At 34.0% G+C, this 19,364-nt stretch overlaps 1 protein-coding gene across 2 annotated transcripts in view; it reads right to left on the bottom strand.

The window, feature by feature from the left end:
* Positions 1 to 8,241, bottom strand: part of LOC149801608 (zwei Ig domain protein zig-8-like) — a 133,905-nt gene extending 125,664 nt beyond the window's left edge. Inside the window, exons 1-2 of one of the 2 annotated variants that reach the window (XM_089955869.1) lie at positions 8,053 to 8,241; positions 328 to 850 (exon numbers count right to left, since the gene is read on the bottom strand). The gene's annotated coding sequence lies outside the window, so the exon portion shown is untranslated. The remainder of the gene's footprint in view (positions 1 to 327; positions 851 to 8,052) is intronic. The other variant, XM_089955868.1, reaches the window with a different exon arrangement.
* Between the last annotated feature and the right edge of the window lie 11,123 nt (positions 8,242 to 19,364).

Raw genomic sequence — 19,364 nt, 5'->3', positions numbered from 1 at the left:
ATTTCAAGGTTTTCATCAACCACAAATTCTTTTTCTCTCTCACTCCAGATTTCTACATATATATATATATATATATATATATATATATATATATATATATATATATATATATATATATATATATATATATATATATATATATATATATATATATATATATATATATATAGAGAGAGAGAGAGAGAGAGAGAGAGAGAGAGATCTGAACAAGTCTTGGTTAATCGTCACTTAACCCTCATATAGTGGCACAGCAATGTTCAGGGTTTGCTACCATGATTCGCAGTTTGTTTTAAGTAATGTATATAAAAATATATGATGAATACATACCTTTATTGTCCAGAAACGGCGGAATCGTGCTTTTTATGTGCAAAATCCATTATTTTGTACGGCCAATTCATTCTACTTTTTTGGTGCTACGTGTAACGCGAATATGAGCATCAGCTGCAAAGATAATCCAGGAATCACATAATGTATTATAATCCCACAGTCCTACAAGTCAAAAGGAAACAATCTGAAGAAAAGAAAATGATGTAGTAATCCTTAGCGGACACTTCTCGTCTCAGTATGTAAATCACTGTTTTTTTTATATATCCCTGAAGGCTTAGCGGGGAAATTACTTTTATATCACTGAAAGCTCAGTGCGGAAATCATTTTGAATATCCTTGAAGGTTTGATTTCCTATGTTGCTGCGTTCTTGAAGTAAAAATTACGATGGCGGCAGCCTTCGACCGTGTTCTTGATGTCCATACAATACTGAACAAAATCCTCCACAGCAATTTTACGACTGTCCTCAGGTCTTCTGTACCCACTGGGAATAAGCTCCGACGAAAGCTGTTATTCACTGTAAATCCTGTAATGTAGAGAAAATAGAACACAAATGATAACAACTAGCTCGGGACTCAATTTACCAAACTAAGAAAGATTAAACTCATTATTTTCCACGCTCATACACTATTAAAGGGGGAAATATTAATCAAACACTATTTGTATTTATCTGAATAAAGACACTGAGGAATTCTAGTCACTTAATTAGTATATTCATTTATTGCAGTTTTTCTCTAACTAATTCTTCAATAGCCTACGTGTACTGCATCATGTGACAACCACCACATGTAGTCTTAACACTGACAGGATTTACATTCCAATATGACATGGAACAAATTCTCTTTAAAGTTTCTATCACGAGTTTTTATTTAACTGTGTTTGATCTAAGTTAGTTGTCTGTTAAAACGTACATGTCAGCCGTAACAAATAAAGCAATTTTTATAAATCTAGATTTCCGGTACCCCTCTAAGACAGATTGCAGCATTTGTCTCACAACGTGGTGTCCAGATCACGTAAAATAACGATTTCTTTTCTTCAGAAACTCTTTTCATCTTCATCACAAAATTATATTTATACAAGTTCAGCGGAATCGGCCAATAGGCATAACAAATTTTCATTATCCGACAACAATTTCTAAATGTGTTTAGTTTTTTTCGTATAGAGTATTTATCTGCAACAACAAGTACCACTTTAGAACGCGCAATATAATTTACTGAGTTCCACTCACAAAGTATATGCAAATATCATACACTGTATTTAGTCCTGGAATCAGAAGTTAACAGCGTCATTACTATGGTATGCCCCGTAACTGCTGTGATAACTGAACCATTAGATATTAAAAATGTACAAGAATTTAGTGTTTGTTTTCTTCCACCGGATGGTAGATTATAATTAGGCATGTTTATAACTAGCATGCACGTAATTTCGAATCATGCCAGTATTGCATTTTTTTTTTCTTTATATAATGGGCATGACAAAATAATGAAAAGAGTCAGAGACAGCGGACTGGTAGATGTACTAACACTGCAAGTTAATCTAAATAAAAAGTAAAATAATCTGGTTTAACTGAGAGCTTTTACGCGCATAATGTACAGACTTATGACTTTTTCACAAGAAAACAAAAGAAAGTAAAATATTACAAGTAAAACGCTGCAGCCATCATGAGCCATGTTATAATTTCCAACCAATTTCAAACTGCAACAACTGTTCTGCAGAGAAGGGCACCTCTACCTCATATGTATAATGATCAATGTACATCCTCTTTCTCTTCTCCTTGCTTTCATCCATGTCTCCCCTCTCCCCGTAGGCGATCGAAACAACATCTAAACAAAGCTTTAATGTTCGTGAAACAATCGCAGTAAACACCAGAGAAAGTACACGTATATCGCGCAATGTCATGCTTACTTCGGTAAAGCAATTATTAATTGCAAGAAGGTGAAATATGATAACAGTTCTGATGTATAATTCAAATGTTTCAAATCTGACGACTCAAACAAATTGTATGTTCCAATAAAATTGTGTGATCCTGCGAATCATGAATGTACACATGTCTTTATGATAATATACCTATGTACCGTTTTTGCTTAAACGTTATATGAACTTCATCAGCGCACACTAAGGTGCTAGAAGGGTCCAAAGACTCACCTGATGGCTTATCGCCACCTGTGTATATATGTCGATGAAGCAATTCTGATTAAGTATATAGCATGCATTACTGATCATTGATGGGTTCTCTTTTCGATCTGTTCATCAGTTTGTCTGTCTCAGACGAGTTCGATAACGAGCGAGATCCACTCATATTAACAAGGTGATATTGCTTTGGATTGGCTAATCGTGTGTGTGTGTGTGTGTGTGTGTGTGTGTGTGTGTGTGTGATTTGTATTTTTAACGTAGCTTCAACAATTTTTCAGTCAAATCGCTACGATGTCTGCAATGTGGCAGTTTATAGTGATGTCTTGCACTGGGGCATCATGCCGCAGACATGTAGCATGATGTCCCACCCAGTCACATTTTCCTGACACCAGGCTGACCAGTCCTAACACTAACCTCTTAATGCTGAGCGCCAAGCGAGGCAGCTGTTAGTACCATTGTTATAAGTCTTTGGTAGGACTCGGCCGGGGATCGAACCCACGATCTTCCTCATCTGAGGCGGACGCTCTAACCACTAGGCCACCGGAGCGGTTAGAAGGTGGTATTTGCTATTCGATTTTGATCAGATATTGAATAAATACTAATATCAATAAAATATCGGGCAAGTTCGATAAAGACTGAGATCCACGGATACTAATGAGATGATATTGCATCTGACTGACCGAGCTTGCTACCAATCCGGATACCAGATTTCTGATACGATTTTGATTAAACTAGGAGTATATGTTTATATCAAAAATATCTGTCGATTTCGATAATCTGCGGTCACTAACGAGGCAATTATGCATCTGACTGTCTGAGTTTGTTGCCACTCTATAGGCAGTATTTCTGATCCGATTTTGCTTAAATTTGGAAAATATGCTTATGTCAAGATCTTCGATGAGTTGGATGCAGATAGAGGCCCAAACATACTAACCGTGTGATCTTGTATCTGATTGGCTCAGCTTTATGCAGCTCTTGAAGCAAAACTTCATATCTAGCTTGAAATATTAACTTTAAGACCGAACATGGTTCCACAGCGAGACACACGCATACTAATGGTACAATCTTGAATGAGCTTGTTAGCATACTGGAGCCATATTTCTAATACGATTTTGATCAAACGTGAAATATGGGTTTATATTATCACGGTCTTGCAGAGGCTGGATAATGAGCGAGATCTACGCAGGTTAATGAGGTAATCTTGCTTCTCATTAGCTGAAACCACTCTGGAAACCCATAGATGTGTTCCGATTTCGATTAAACTTGGAATATGGGCGTATATCATCAAGATCGTTGATAATTACATTGCTGAGCGGGATTAATATTAATGAAAGGATCTTGCATCTGATTTGTTGAGCTTGCTACCAAACTGGAAGCCGTATTTCTGATCAAAGTTTTATCAAAACTGAAATATATGCCTATATTGTTAAGATCTTGAAAATACTGATAATGAACGAGATCCGGTGATAGTGTGGAGGTGATGCTTTATCTTAGTACTTTAGGTTGTTGACACACTCGTCACGGTATTGGGTGACTTTTTTATCATGCGCGAGATCTGTGCATAATTTTAAAGTGGTTTTGCATCTGATTCGCTAAGTTTTATTATTTACCACTCAAGATAACTTTGAAAAGATTTTGATCAAACTTGGCAAGTAGGTCTATGTAATGAAAAGCATGGTTGAATATGATTACAAGTGAAATTAACGTATGTTAATGATGATTCGCTAAGTTTTGTTATTTACCACTCAAGATAACTTTGAAAAGATTTTGATCAAACTTGGCAAGTAGGTCTATGTAATGAAAAGGATGGTTGAATATGATTACAAGTGAAATTAACGTATGTTAATGATGTTAACATGCATCGGATTGGCTGATCTTGTTAACAAAAAACATCTATACATCTTGTCAGATAGTGGTCATACTTGTCTTATATTGTGGTCTTATCTTATAGTGTTATATTGTATTATTGTATTGTAGTCTTATATTGTAGTCTTGTATTGTTGTCTTGTATTGTAGTTTTATAGTCTTATCTTGTGGTCTTATATTGTAGTTTTTTATTGTAGTATTATATTGTAATCTTATAGTCCTATATTGTAGTCTTATAGTCCTATATTGTAGTCTTATAGTCTTATATTGCAGTCATATATTGTAGTCTTATAGTCTTATATTGCAGTCATATATTGTAGTCTTATATTGTAGTCTTATAGTCTTATATTGCAGTCATATACTGAAGTCTTATATTGTAGTCTTATACTGTAGTCATATATTGTAGTCTTATAGTCTTGTGTTGTAGTCTGATATTGTAATCTTATAGTCCTATATTGTAGTCTTATGGTCTTATATTGCAGTCATATACTGAAGTCTTATATTGTAGTCTTATACTGTAGTCATATATTGTAGTCTTATCTTGTAGTCTTATAGTCTTATATTGCAGTCATATATTGTAGTCGTATGTTGTAGTCTTATATTGTATTCTTATATTATAGTTTTATATTGTAGTCATATAGTCTTACATTGTAGTCTTATATTCTTGTACTGTAGTCTTATATTGTAGTCTTGTATTGTAGTCTTATAGTCTTATATTGTAGTCTTATAGTCTTATATTGTAGTGTTATATTGTCGTTTTATATTGTAGCCTTTTAGTCATATATTGTAGTCGTATATTGTAGTCTTATAGTCTTATATTGTAGTCTTATATTGTAGTCTTGTATTGTAGTCTTATATTGTAGTCTTGTATTGTAGTCCTATAGTCTTATATTGTAGTCATATATTGTAGTCTTTTATTGTAGTCTTGTATTGTAGTCTTATAGTCCTATATTGTAGTCTTATAGTCTTATATTATAGTCATATTGTAGTCTTATAGTGTTGTGTTATAGTCTTATACTGTAGTCTTATAGTCTCATATTGTAGTCTTATATTGTAGTTTTATATTGTAGTCTTATATTGTAGTCTTATAGTCCTATATTATAGTCATATATTGTAGTCTTATAGTCTTGTGTTATAGTCTTATATTGTAGTCTTATAGTCTCATATTGTAGTCTTATATTGTAGTTTTATATTGTAGTCTTATATTGTAGTCTTATAGTCCTATATTGTAGTCTTATACTGTAGTCATATAGTGTAGTCTTATCTTGTAGTCTTATAGTCTTATATTGTAGTCATATACTGTAGTCTTGTATTGTAGTCTTATATTGTAAAATATGTTGGACGAGTTTTATAATCACTGTCGTAGACAGGCTCTTTAATCAGTGGAACTGCATGTATGATGGACACGCTTAGCTTATGATTGGTTGAAGTTGTCTATATTTCTATCCATTTCTAGACAACATGGTAAATAGGTACATGTCATTAATATCTTGGATGACTGATTATGATCAAGAGAATTATGTCTTTATTTTCAGAAATAATATTTATCATGACATAGTATAAGAGATAAATTCAACATGATATCAAAGTGAGGACATCGTTTACCAAGGTTGTGTTCTTACAATATTGTATAAACATATTAGTGAAATGGACAACTCTAAAGTTATGTGAGCTCGGTGATTCATATATTGGCATCTCCTTATTTTAAATGGCTTTCTAATTATAGAACTCTTATTTTCCATATGATATATAATTAACCTGTTCGACTATGTTCTACTATTATCTTTGGTTTAATGCCGTCAGCTATACAACCAAACTTCACTTTCGATTAAAAAGATTATGATTTGTTAAAATGTGATTATCACCGTATAACTTATATTAAATGGCCTTTACAAGAGTCGTCTGTTCGGCATGTGAACATATTGAGTAAAAACAATAGTTTCATCATCTGATAAGCAGAATCATTTATCTACGTGGATTTCAAAGGTAACTGTATACCTTAATTAGAAAATCATCAGAAGTCATGAAACATGTACAGGAAGAGCCAAATATGTAAACAGCATAATTAATTTAAATTTAATTTTGTTTGTAATTGGCACTCGTATAATGTTATATTTGTGTATTTGTATGATTCGTTATGTTTGCGTTCTATCTACATTAAGGAAACAATATTTTATAATGTATAAATTGCAATTTAAAATAATAATAAGATTCGGCGCTCAGGTCATTTAATACATACACATCCATCAGATTTGTCAATATTGTTAGAATTTCAAGTTGTCAAAATAACCAACACAACCAATTTATTTCAAGTGATTTTGGAAAATTCAATACATTTTGCCTCTTCAATAATTCAAATTCTCCAAGGCAAAATCCACGGTATGGGGAAATACAACATAATATAAACGACACTCCAGTGCCTAATTTGACTGATTCTCATAGAAAGAAAACATTGTATTGGTCTGAGCTTCATCGTTCCAATTCCTTTCATGAAGGATATGTATTATCTCAAATATTATTTCAGTATCACATTGAATAATGCCCGGTGAAAAAGCCAATTTTACATTTCGTTGGCCTAAACTAGTGAAACAAAAAGTAGTTTCATTTGCAGCTGTGTTTAATGTTAATCTAACAATCTCAGTTCTGTCCTAAAAACTGATTGTGGTGGTAAGAAACCGTTCTGAGAAAGAAAAAAATTGTTTAGCTTTTAATATACTCTGAAAAATAATAAGAACATTTGATCTGTGCCAACTCTTGTTTGGTATGGACTCAATCGCTTGCGCCTCCATAAAAAGCCATTATGTAGTCTTTGTCAATTGTAATTTCACAAGCTAGTAAATAGAAGATTCCTTTTCGTAATCGTTGCTCTTTATAACCGGTTTCTAAAACCTTTTTAGTCTCAGAAAAATATGGACCAGGCATGTGATTTGCTTTCTGAACACTTTAAAGAATGAGCTAATGAAAATTTACGTCTAGATTAGTTTGTCACACATATGAAATAAGTATGATGGATTTCTGTCAGTTAAAAAATATATATATGTTGACAAATGTAAAAATCAGCATATGTAAAAAACTATATGTGCAATGGAACATATACAAGCAAAATATATTTCTGCAAAATATACGCCTTTTATATAAATAGTTTACATTTGTATACTTTGTCCGTTACATGCAGGGCAATTATGAATAGGAATATTATATAACAAGAAAAAAATTCAATTACATTCCCTGGATCTTTATTTAGTATTTACTTTAGCTGCTATTTATTTTAATTGCAAACGGTCTGCATGAAATATATGTATGTATGTATGTATGTATGTATGTATGTATGTATGTATGTATGTATGTATGTATTTGATTTGGATGTTTACCGTAGCTTTAACAAAAATTTCAGTCATATCGCTACGATGTCTGCAGTGTGGCAGTATATAGTGAGGCATCATGTCACAGACATGTTGCTTCATGTCCCACCCAGTCATATTATCCTGACCTAACACTAACCTCTGAATGCTGAACGCCAAACGAGGCAGCTGTTAGTACCGTATGTAAAGGTTTTTGGTATGACTCGGCTGGGGATCAAACCCACGAACTCCCGCATACGAAGCGGACGCTCTAACCACTAGACCACCGGAGTGGTCGTGAGGGAGAGAGAGAGAGAGAGAGAGAGAGAGAGAGAGTGATTTGTTGAACGTATGAGTGTTATATATAGAGAGAAAAAAAGTTACTTACCTATTATGTAAAGCCTAGAATATAATTAATAAGTGATGATATATATATATGGTTCAGCCAGACACTTCCTTAAGTCCACGTAAAATTTTGCACTCCCGCTAGCAAGTTAAAGTACACAACAGAACCTCTTCTGCACACGCTGAGAGGAAACTTGCTATCAAAGTGTTACAATCACTTGAATGCCTTAGACTGTATATGGAAGCCGCACTGCTGCATATTGATCTCAACGAGAGAAAATGAGTGTAAGCACATGGCGTACAGTACAGTAAAAATTACTAGCCCGATGCATGTACGTAAGCTTTGATAAACGCGGTAAATGATCATGGTACCCATGCATTCACACACTTGTCTACCGTACCCATCAGGATACGATGTTTCTGTACCGCACCCCGCGGGATATGGTGTTTCTCTGCCCATTAAAGAATTAATTTGAAACATCTATGTATGAAGCGTAGCAGATGGAAATCGAATAAGTGTATTACCTAAGGACCCTAAAACTATAAAATATTCAGTTTAATTAAACGCATTAAGCCGTAACTTTCCTTGGATATTCTAATTTATACCACTTACTAAAAGTGTATCATAGACGTATTAAGACATCGCTTATTGAAAGTAAATGTACAAAATGATGTAACATGGTATCAAAAATATCCCAAATTCTGACTTGTTACTTATTTTTACATGTGAAAATTGATAAGATGAAAAAAATATTAAAACAGTAACATTAAATTTTTCAATCCATATAGAATGTATTAGTAAATATTTCATTCCTGAATTACAGATATAAAAAGCAACATAAAGAAGAAGGTGCATACCGTTGATGAGTAAACCTTTCGATCAACGCAAAGGTTGCACTTTCATCGCAGATTTTCATTACTATTAAGTAAAAATAAATTAAATCAATACTTCTCCGTAATTTTTTAACAATATATAAGGATACTTATAGAATCGTTATAAAGAAAAAACGATGTAGTGGGGGTGTTGAGCTAGTATAATATTAAGTTAGTGTCCCGTGGCATGACTGACCAATATATTTGGTGAGGCAGAGAAGAAGATCATCCCTGTGAGAATTAGACTATAATGAAGGGAGAGGCATATCCCCGTTGAGGACTGGACTATAATGAAGGAGAGATATATCCCTGTGAGAAGCGGACAATAACGAATGAGAGACACATCACTATGAGAACTGGACTATAGAAAAGCAGAGGTATGTCCCCGTGAGAAAACTGGACTATAACGAAGTAGATGTATATCTCTGTGAGAAATTGACGATAATAAAGGAGAGGAATAACCCAGTGAGAACTTGAATATAATGACGAAGCGGTATGAGAATTGGATATAATAAAGGAGAGATAGGAGGTTGTGAGAATTGGACTGTAATGAAAGATAGATATGTCCTTGTGAGAGCTGAACAATAATGAAGATGTATATCCATGTGAGATCTGGACTATAACGTAAGAAAGATATCTCCTTTGATAACTGCACTGTAATGAAGGAGAGGAATGTCCCTTTTATAAGTGGACTAAATGAAGGAGAATTATATCCCTGTGAGTTCTGGACTATAATGAAGGAGAGGTATATCCCTGTGAAAATCGGACTATAGCGAAGGATAGGTATATCCATGTGAGAACTGAACTATAATGAAGGAGACGTATATCCCATTGAGAACTGGACTATAATGAAGGAGAGGTATATCCCTGTGAAAATCGGACTATAACGAAGGATAGGTATATCCATGTGAGAACTGAACTATAATGAAGAAGAGATATATCCCTCAGAAATGCACTGTAATAATCAACGTTTTGAAACCGCCAACATCGTATAGGTTAGATATGTCGAACTTAGCCATATTACAGACTTTATATTCCCACCTAATGTTTTATATATATATATATATATATATATATATATATATATATATATATATATATATATATATATATATATATATATATATATATATATATATATATATATATATATATATATATATATATATATATATATATATATATATATATATATATACTAAGACTTTCATTTGCTGATTTAGGATTTAGTTAGCTAAATGGAGAATGGAACGTGAATATACGTCAATAAAGTTTTATATTCATACTGACAAGGGTTGAGTCATTGTATTAAAGTTTCAGGGTTAAAAAGAACATCAAAACATCTCCCGACTGTGGACACTATCTTTATGTCTAATCTTTCATCATATGTGGCGAAACGGACAAGGTGTTGAAACCTATAATTTTCTTTGATTACAATATTGTTTTAGCTGTTCTTAAGCTTTTTCATTGCTTGTCCGAAACGAGAGATATATTTCGTGTTATGGTATAGTCAATAGCGGCGGCGTCACCAACAAATTAAACTTGTGTTCAAGGTTTCAGTTGATGCTTTGGAAAATCACATACCTAGTGTGTCATAGGGCATTTGTTTCGAGGCGCATAGGGAAGACCTAGTGTGTCATAGGGCATTTGTTTCGAGGCGCATAGGGAAGACCTAGTGGGTCATAGGGCATTGGTTTCGAGGCGCATAGGGAAGACCTAGTGTGTCATAGGGCATTTGTTTCGAGGCGCATAGGGAAGACCTAGTGTGTCATAGGGCATTTGTTTCAAGGCGCATAGGGAAGACCTAGTGTGTCATAGGGCATTTGTTTCAAGGCGCATAGGGAAGACCTAGTGTGTCATAGGGCATTTGTTTCGAGGCGCATAGGGAAGACCTAGTGGGTCATAAGGTCTTTGTTTCGAGGCGCATAGGGAAGACCTAGTGTGTCATAGGGCATTTGTTTCAAGGCGCATAGGGAAGACCTAGTGTGTCATAGGGCATTTGTTTCAAGGCGCATAGGGAAGACCTAGTGTGTCATAGGGCATTTGTTTCGAGGCGCATAGGGAAGACCTAGTGGGTCATAAGGTCTTTGTTTCGAGGCGCATAGGGAAGACCTAGTGTGTCATAGGGCATTTGTTTCAAGGCGCATAGGGAAGACCTAGTGTGTCATAGGGCATTTGTTTCGAGGCGCATAGGGAAGACCTAGTGTGTCATAAGGTCTTTTGTTTTGTAGCGGAGGACGTTATGTTTTGCCATCTGCATCTTACCAGCGGTAGCGTCCAAAGAGATCTAGTGAGATATCAGCAAAATCCTTTTTCTTGGACATTGCGTAAGATTCTTATTGCTCTGCTGTCGAGTAATAGGAATCAGCCCTAATTTCTAACATTGGTTGTGGGGCCCAAGTAATGAAAATCTATATAGGAAGGTTGACAGATTCGTCTCCTTGTTTCGAACCACACAGTTCGAAGGATATCTTTTCACAACAGGCTGTGTTTCATACATGATGTGGATGATTCTGACGAGAACAAGGTCGGGTTTAATAAAATTTTCTTCCAGATCAAGGTCTTCGCATCGATTGTCACATGGGGACATGACTAGTGACGTTTGCTTAAAACTCTTGCCTACACGAGATCGGAATCACCTTTGGGATGTGATACTTAAAACGTTGTTTGTGACAGTGTTACAGGATGGACCGAGCGAGTTTGGGTTTAGTTAAAAGACTAAGACTCGTTTTGAAAATGATATACTTATTTACAATGTGTATTACAGAAATTAATTAATATACTTATTTACAATGTGTATTACAGAAATTAATTATTATACTTATTTACAATGTGTATTACAGAAATTAATTAAGTCTGACCCTTACATATTCAGTTCTGATACCCTTAACTAAATAAATTTCGATCTAGTACTAAAACCTGGATTAAACAAATACTCACTTTAATTTGTTTAAACATACACTAATTGCTGTTATTTGAACAGCATGCAGAATGCATAGTGAAGAAAGTAGAATGTGCCCCACATGTTCCCCATTTACCTATATACATTAGTTTGTACATATAATACATTTTGATTATAATAGGTTTTTTAAACATATTTGTCGAAGAATCCTTATTTGGGTAATACCCGATCAGCATTAGGCAAACATATAAATGCACAAGATTAATTAGTACCAGGGTGAAGCAGTGGCAGACATATCTTAAAAATCATGCAGTAGAAATCGATATCTTCAAATTACACAGTGCACATATAGATGCAATGGTATGAATCAAAATCAAAACTGAGGACTACGCGTCAAAATATGAATCGTTGTGATTTTTTTAATTTGTTAATTGCTACAAATAAACTAATTAACAAACATTATGGAGAAGACATTTGTGCAGATTTCAATAATTCGTTGTAAAGTTATATTGAAAATAAAATTACTTACATTTCGTATAATGAAAAAGATTTGCCTAATTTGGATATCTCCAATAATATATATATATATTCTTTGTAACAATGAGATTGTAATACCAAAGGAAGTTTTTCCTCTATCACATTGCAAAAATTGTTATATTTTTATGTGATAACTCTTGTGCCCTACCCCCACTTATCGATTGCATTAGGAAACGATGTTCATAATTCAGTTAGTACTAGTGTTAGGACAGTAAGAAATTATTCTTATGAAAAACAATTTGCAAGATGAATATGAAGTTTCGCTCTACAAGAAGATTCAAACCTAAAATTCCACATTTTGAAGAAAAATAGCTGTCAAGTGGTGCTTTATAACTTGTAGGATCAGATCAGCATTATTTACACTTTGTTGAAGTCATGCGTGTCTGTAACCAAGTGTTTCCAAATGAAGTCATGCGTGTCTGCAACCATGTGTTCCGAAATGAAGTTATGCCTATCTGCAGCCCGTTGTTTCGAAATGAAGTCATGCCTGTCTGCAGCCAAGTGTTTCGAAATGAAGTCATGCCGTTCTGCAACCAAGTGTTTCGAAATTAAGTCATGCGTGTCTGCAGCCAAGTGTTCCGAAATGAAGTCATGCATGTCTGCAGCCAAGTGTTTCGAAATGTAGTCATGCATGTCTGCAACCAAGTGTTTCGAAATGAAATCATGCGTGTCTGCAGCCACGTGTTTCGAAATGAAGTCATGCTGTTCTGCAACCAAGTGTTTCGAAATGAAGTCATGCGTGTCTGCAGCCAAGTGTTTCGAAATGAAGTCATGCCTGTCTGCAACCAAGTGTTTCGAAATGAAGTCATGCGTGTCTGCAGCCAAGTGTTTCTAAATGTTGTTTTTTTTTTAATTCTTACTACCCTTGAAATTTTATTTGGTTTTACTCTAAATAGTGGACGTGAAATGTATTGCCCACTTTGTTACATATTTCCAGCTGCTAAAATGTACAATTTATAACTAATATCCAAAAATTCTAAAATGTATAACTATCTTAAGAGGAATTCTTCTCAATTTGCCAAACAATATTATTCTGTAATGTCTGTTCAGCTTTTTTTTACAGAGACACGAATTAACTCTTTCAACAACATTACTTTCTATAAATCCCCACACTTTGCAAATAAATGACTAAGCTGGAACAATAGAAGTATTTGCAGTGTATCAGAGATTTTACACGAGTGCATATTCAACGTAAGCATGGACTTCATTGTGTCTGCTAAAGTCTTTTGAAGCTTCAGCAACTATGCCACCCGTAGTAAAACAATTCTTGAATGTACCAATGTACCAATAATTTCAAATTTTAGTTCCATCGTAAAAGTAACTTTCGTTAATCACGGCTCCATCACCTTTCGCTATTCACGATTCTACCACCGTTTCGAAAACATGAATTTAATTGTTTTGTTTACTTTGACATATGTGAAACTGTTCTGACCATTTAATGAAATAGTGAAACTTTGCTCACATCACGAAATTATGAAGCTACGATAATCATATAAACGAATCACGAATCTATGAAATTGTAACTTAAAAGAAACACACGAATATATGAATACGTGAGAACATACTTTCCGTCAACAGGTTTGAAGTTGTAACGCCACGTTATTCGTAGGACAAATATGAAACATGACGATACACTATCTAAATATGTGTATAAACCTGCGTATTTCCCTTAACCCTTTGACGCTGGACAGGGCCAACACGAATGGCTCTACCAACTTACCAGAATCAACTAGATCATAATTAACTGAGTTCGATAATACCCTAGCCATACACTCTTGTGTGTTTTAGTTCAAAAACATCACTTTACATATTATGTATGCGTACACAAGAAAAGGCATAGCTCAGTATTAAAACTGTTATATTTTACGAACGACTAAATTGACTAACATCACACCATTCATACATAAATAAATCTACAAGAAAAATAATCACACGGGATAGAAAGTAAAGACAAAAGTCCACAACCATTGCATACCTCTGCACATGAACGATTGCAATGGTGAGAACGACCGCTTCATAACAACTAATCTATACAATGTTACTACATGCAGAAAATTAGTACTCTATATACTTGCACGTACCAGCAACAAAAGATAGAAAACACAAGGTTAGACAGTTCCACTGCCTGCAGTTTGTATATGCCACAAGTCACTCAACCAAGTGAGTAACACTATGTCCCAATTGTCTGATAGAACTCCAGCTTGCAAAGCTTTCAGCATGCAAAGAAATGTCATTCTTTCATGTTATCGTACTAAAATAAAATTTGTCTCAACATGCAAAATAGTTGTAATGAAAACAAATCAAAGCACTTAGACATACAAAATTATGAGTAAGATCTATGGAAGATATAAACAGCAAAAACGTATTTCAACTGACTGAAATGAGGTTTTGTTCGCGTTATCTGTGTTCTTTATATTTGTTCTTCGTTTCTTGTAATTACTGCTTTAAAACACACACACACACACACACACACACACACAAATGTACCAAAGTATCAATATTTCACCGGGTAATAACGTTTTACGGAACGGAAGTAACATATAAATATATGGTCGATTTACGGGCACAAGACGGGTGACACACTGCAGTCGATTGATTATTGATTATGGCTGAACTCTGTCAAACGCGAATCAACGCTAGTTGTAATTTATAACTTGACTAAGGCATATATACATCTGCGCTCTTCACAGCTGGATGTCTGTTTTAAATATTGTACATGTCCAAACGACCTACTATTAGGGCATTGCGACTATGTATGTCTAAATCAGGACATGGATGAGTATACCCCCACAAGCTCACACGCGCACACACTCGAACACTCCCATACGCACACACGCACAAAGAGATTATTATTATTATTATTATTATTATTATTATTATTATTATTGTAAATTAAACAATAATATATTTTCCGTCGGTCATATTTTCATCTGAAAATTGTAAGAAGAAAGACTTCGGTATGACATTCCTAGTCTGTTTGTACAATCGACATCATCACTGGTCTTTTTCTTCAAAAACTCACGTAACATTTCGGTTCCATACCCCCATGAATCAGTGGCCGTCATATATGAGATAAGTACAATGTACGAAATTAAGAGGGCAACACATTTTACAGAATATTCAAGTGTTGTATCAATAGTCCAATGCCAGTATACAAATATTTTTCAGACGCAAGTAGTGATACAAACGTTTTGTAAAGTTATAATGCTCACATTATTTCAGAGAGAGAGAGAGAGAGAGAGAGAGAGAGAGAGAGAGAGAGAGAGAAAGAGAACAAAACTCTTGAAATTATTCGACGCTTATCTTTCCTAGCATATTCTTTAACATTTCATATGCGGAACTCCTTCACTCTTATCAAATTGTGTTTTATTAGACATTTAGAACTTTAACTTTTTCTCTAAAATTATTTTGCATATAAGATTCCATTTTTATTGTTGCTCTTTAAGGTGAAGTGTATTAATAAATTTTTATATATATATATACTTAAATTACATTTGTCTCGACTACTATATTATTCATCTACCTACCTGGCAAAACTGTTTGGTTGCCACTGGTCAACCACGTGACTAGCATGTATCAATAATATTTTAAATTATAGATCTGTTTTCATCAGATCATTGCAAACTGGCATCGCGAATTTTACGAGATCTTAAAATGTTGTTTCTTCACGATTAGCGGAATACCAATGCATGCATTTACCAACATTTAATAACGCAGTTTATTCTCTCTTATACGGTCCTGTGTTATGAATCCTGCTCTCAAAGATAGTAGTACATATTTATATGGTATATTAATTGAATGTACGTTTAATCTGGATATATGTATCTTTTTGGAAACGTTGGAGGATACATTTTTTAAGTCGTGGAAATCAACAAGTTCTCGTTATTATTAAACACAACGTGCTTTGGGTACACTTTTATCCAGTAGAAACCCGTTGACCACTATGAATTAACTCTAGATAACGATTTGTTGCCTTCGTGTTAGACTTGTAAAATATTTATGTAAACTATCAGAAAAATATTGAATTATATTATTATGTCACTTGTTTAGGCTCGAATAAACAGTAACACAAGAAAGAGTGAAAACAACAAGCTTTTGAAAATACAATAATTTATTTTCCTGGAAAAATTATGCAAAAATAAAAAAAATATGAACTTACTGTTTTATAGAATCAAATCCAAAAATAATCCCAAAATAATCCGAGAATAAAATTTTAGTAGTCCTGATAACAAAATGTTCTACTGATTTTACGTTCGAATCCCGACGAAGAATCCAAGATGGAAGACGATGACGTATGCTACAATCTGTAGTGTTGAAGTCAACAGTTCCTTGTAGAAATAAGAATTATCACTCCGGTTTCTGATAGCTGAATTATTTAAATTAAAAAAACTGTCCTTGTTCCACAATATTACATGAGCTCACGTATTTTCCAGAAAAATAACAGAATTAATCCTTTTGAATCCAAGTAATTTGAAACAACTCCAAACCAAGTAATTTGAAATAACTCTAAACAGCACAACATATAACGAACACTTTAACGGCCCAACTTCTACTGATTAATTCTCCAAAATATGGGTTGTATGGGCTTTCCAAAACATAAACAAGGGTCACGTGATCATCTAGAATTTGATAAAAGCAAGTACTTGTTACAGCTCACGTTTACCCAGTGCGACCCTGAAGAAAACCAATCATTTTTACTCTAAGAAATAAAAAAATAAAAAATTGTTTATATCTTAAAGATAAGGCCCCATCATGACCTTGGAAACAACCAATCATTTTAAAATAAAATAGAACTTGTTTACGAAGGTTGCTACAAATTCTGAAACAAGGTCAGGATTTAGATCAACACCTGGTGTTTATAAACTAAGTCAAAGTCAAACTATTTTCTAAAAAAATATCATCTCTAGTGAATAAATTTACATTACAATATCATGTAATTAAAAATATTTTTTTTAAAAAAAACTGACAAACAATTAAATTGAAATAAATATATATTAAATCAGATATAATTAAATCAAATATACATAACAATATATAATATCGCTTTGTACCATTATTTATCATACGTAAAGAAGTTCAACTCATGCTGTTAATTTGTTTCATTCTAACCTCGAGTCTGACCGGTCAAGTCAATCTAAAGTAGTGTATACAATAAGTCAACTAGATTTTTAATTCATAGACATTTCTGTTTTTCGATAGGTTTATTTTTTTGGAAGCCCACGAGAAAAGGAAAAAGAAAGATTAAACTTGAATTTTCCTATGGTACATCACTGTCACTAAATCCACTAATGTAGTTATATATTGCTATTTTCTAATTACCATTGTAAAATGCCATGTGTCCTTCTCTGATATAATTATATGGCATGTCTGTTCAGTTCTATATCTTCCTTGCATGAATTTTATACGGACATGTAAAGTGTATGTGCACGTGTTCATGAACATTACAGGGACATGTAAAGGGTATGTGCATGTGTTCATAAGTATGTAGCCCAGGATAAATGCCATGCGTGCCAGGCGTCCTTCACATGCATATAATAACCATAAGTATGCAGCATAGCCAGGGTGATGTATGGTTTCAATTTCAGGAGCTGGCGTCCCAATGGCAGGTATAGAAAATCTCTCTCATATTGCATGTATAGGAGCCGCCAAGAGCATTTCTTTAAAACATTATTGGTTTGGGTTGGCATCATAGCAAGTAGAAGCTAGCAGAGTTAATTTTATGTGTTTTGGTCCTTGTACGCAGACGTTTAGTTTGAGTTGCTTTGGATGGTGTGCTTATTTGTGTTTAACAGCCTAACTAATCCCTGTTTACTCGATGTACCATGATGACTTCTATGTTACCGGACTCGAAGACAAGTCTATACAGAGAATATATGAGTTGGATGTATTTCTGTACCAAATATTAGATAAGTAGATCATTATTTATGAAGTCTAAAAGATAAGTGTACAGAGTTTGGGCTCAAAATGCTCGGAAAGGCAATGAAATTGTATGTTGGTTTAACTATAATGGTACCGATGATGGAGTTTGACCTGTCTGAACAGAGATTTTTTTAACATAACATATACCAATCCTGATGGAAATAGGCATTACTTTTAAGTAATTGGGAGGTTCGTTTTACGTGTACAAATTAATTATTGTGCTTCAAGTTCAAAACAGTCTGCGTGTCAACATATTTAGAATCATACAGGTATGGTTACAATGTTCACGGTGCAAGCCCCAGGGAAGAAACCCCATGAAATCAAACTGTCTGGAAAGTGAAGATCTTTCAAACAAATTCTATCACATGTACCCCCTTCCCCTATTGTATTCAACCTCATTTTTCATAATTTTTACGTTTGTCTGGTAGTTGATTTAATTTTGAAGATATGCTTAAATGTATTGATGCCTAAACGTTTGTGTGTCTATTAGAAGTGTACATTTTTTAAGTCTGTGGCGTGACTGATTTAATCAAGTGCTAGCATAGACCATCACAGCAAAGGTTTACACTGTTTAATAAAAATAGCAGTGTTAAGGTACATTGTTTTAATAATTATTGTTAAATATATGAAGAAAATACAAATTTCTGACTGTTAATATAACTTCAATCATGAATTTAATGCATGTGGTAGTTCTCTGTGTTAATTCAAATTCAGCAGCTATGGTAGTTTTTACTTTGAGATTAGCCAAAAACACTATAAAAATGCAATCTCCGCGTACATTTTACTGTGTACGACTTTTGCGTATATTTAGAATCTAGGAAACATGTTATACTTAGCATACAATGTTGAAGGTAGAAGCCGCTTCTTCTCTGATACAGTCGGGATATATTGGCCCGTGCAGTTAAAACAATTTGTCAATGTTTTAGCTACATTTTGAAAGAATGACACTACTGGCACAACATAAGGGCACTACATTACTAGTTTTCATTTTGTTAATAATGAGAATACTGTACTGGCTCCAAAGTCACCTGAAGGATTACAGATTTTGTTTAATAAGTTGAAGCACTATTCTGAAAACTGGAGTACCGAGGTGAATACCAATAAAACAAAAGACTTTTCCATTT

Source organism: Sinohyriopsis cumingii, chromosome 4 (genome assembly GCF_028554795.1).
Source record: "Sinohyriopsis cumingii isolate HCF-2022 chromosome 4, ASM2855479v2, whole genome shotgun sequence".
Taxonomy (NCBI): domain Eukaryota; kingdom Metazoa; phylum Mollusca; class Bivalvia; order Unionida; family Unionidae; genus Sinohyriopsis; species Sinohyriopsis cumingii.
Note: the sequence above shows the minus strand (reverse complement) of the source record. Positions and strands in the feature narration are given on the sequence as shown.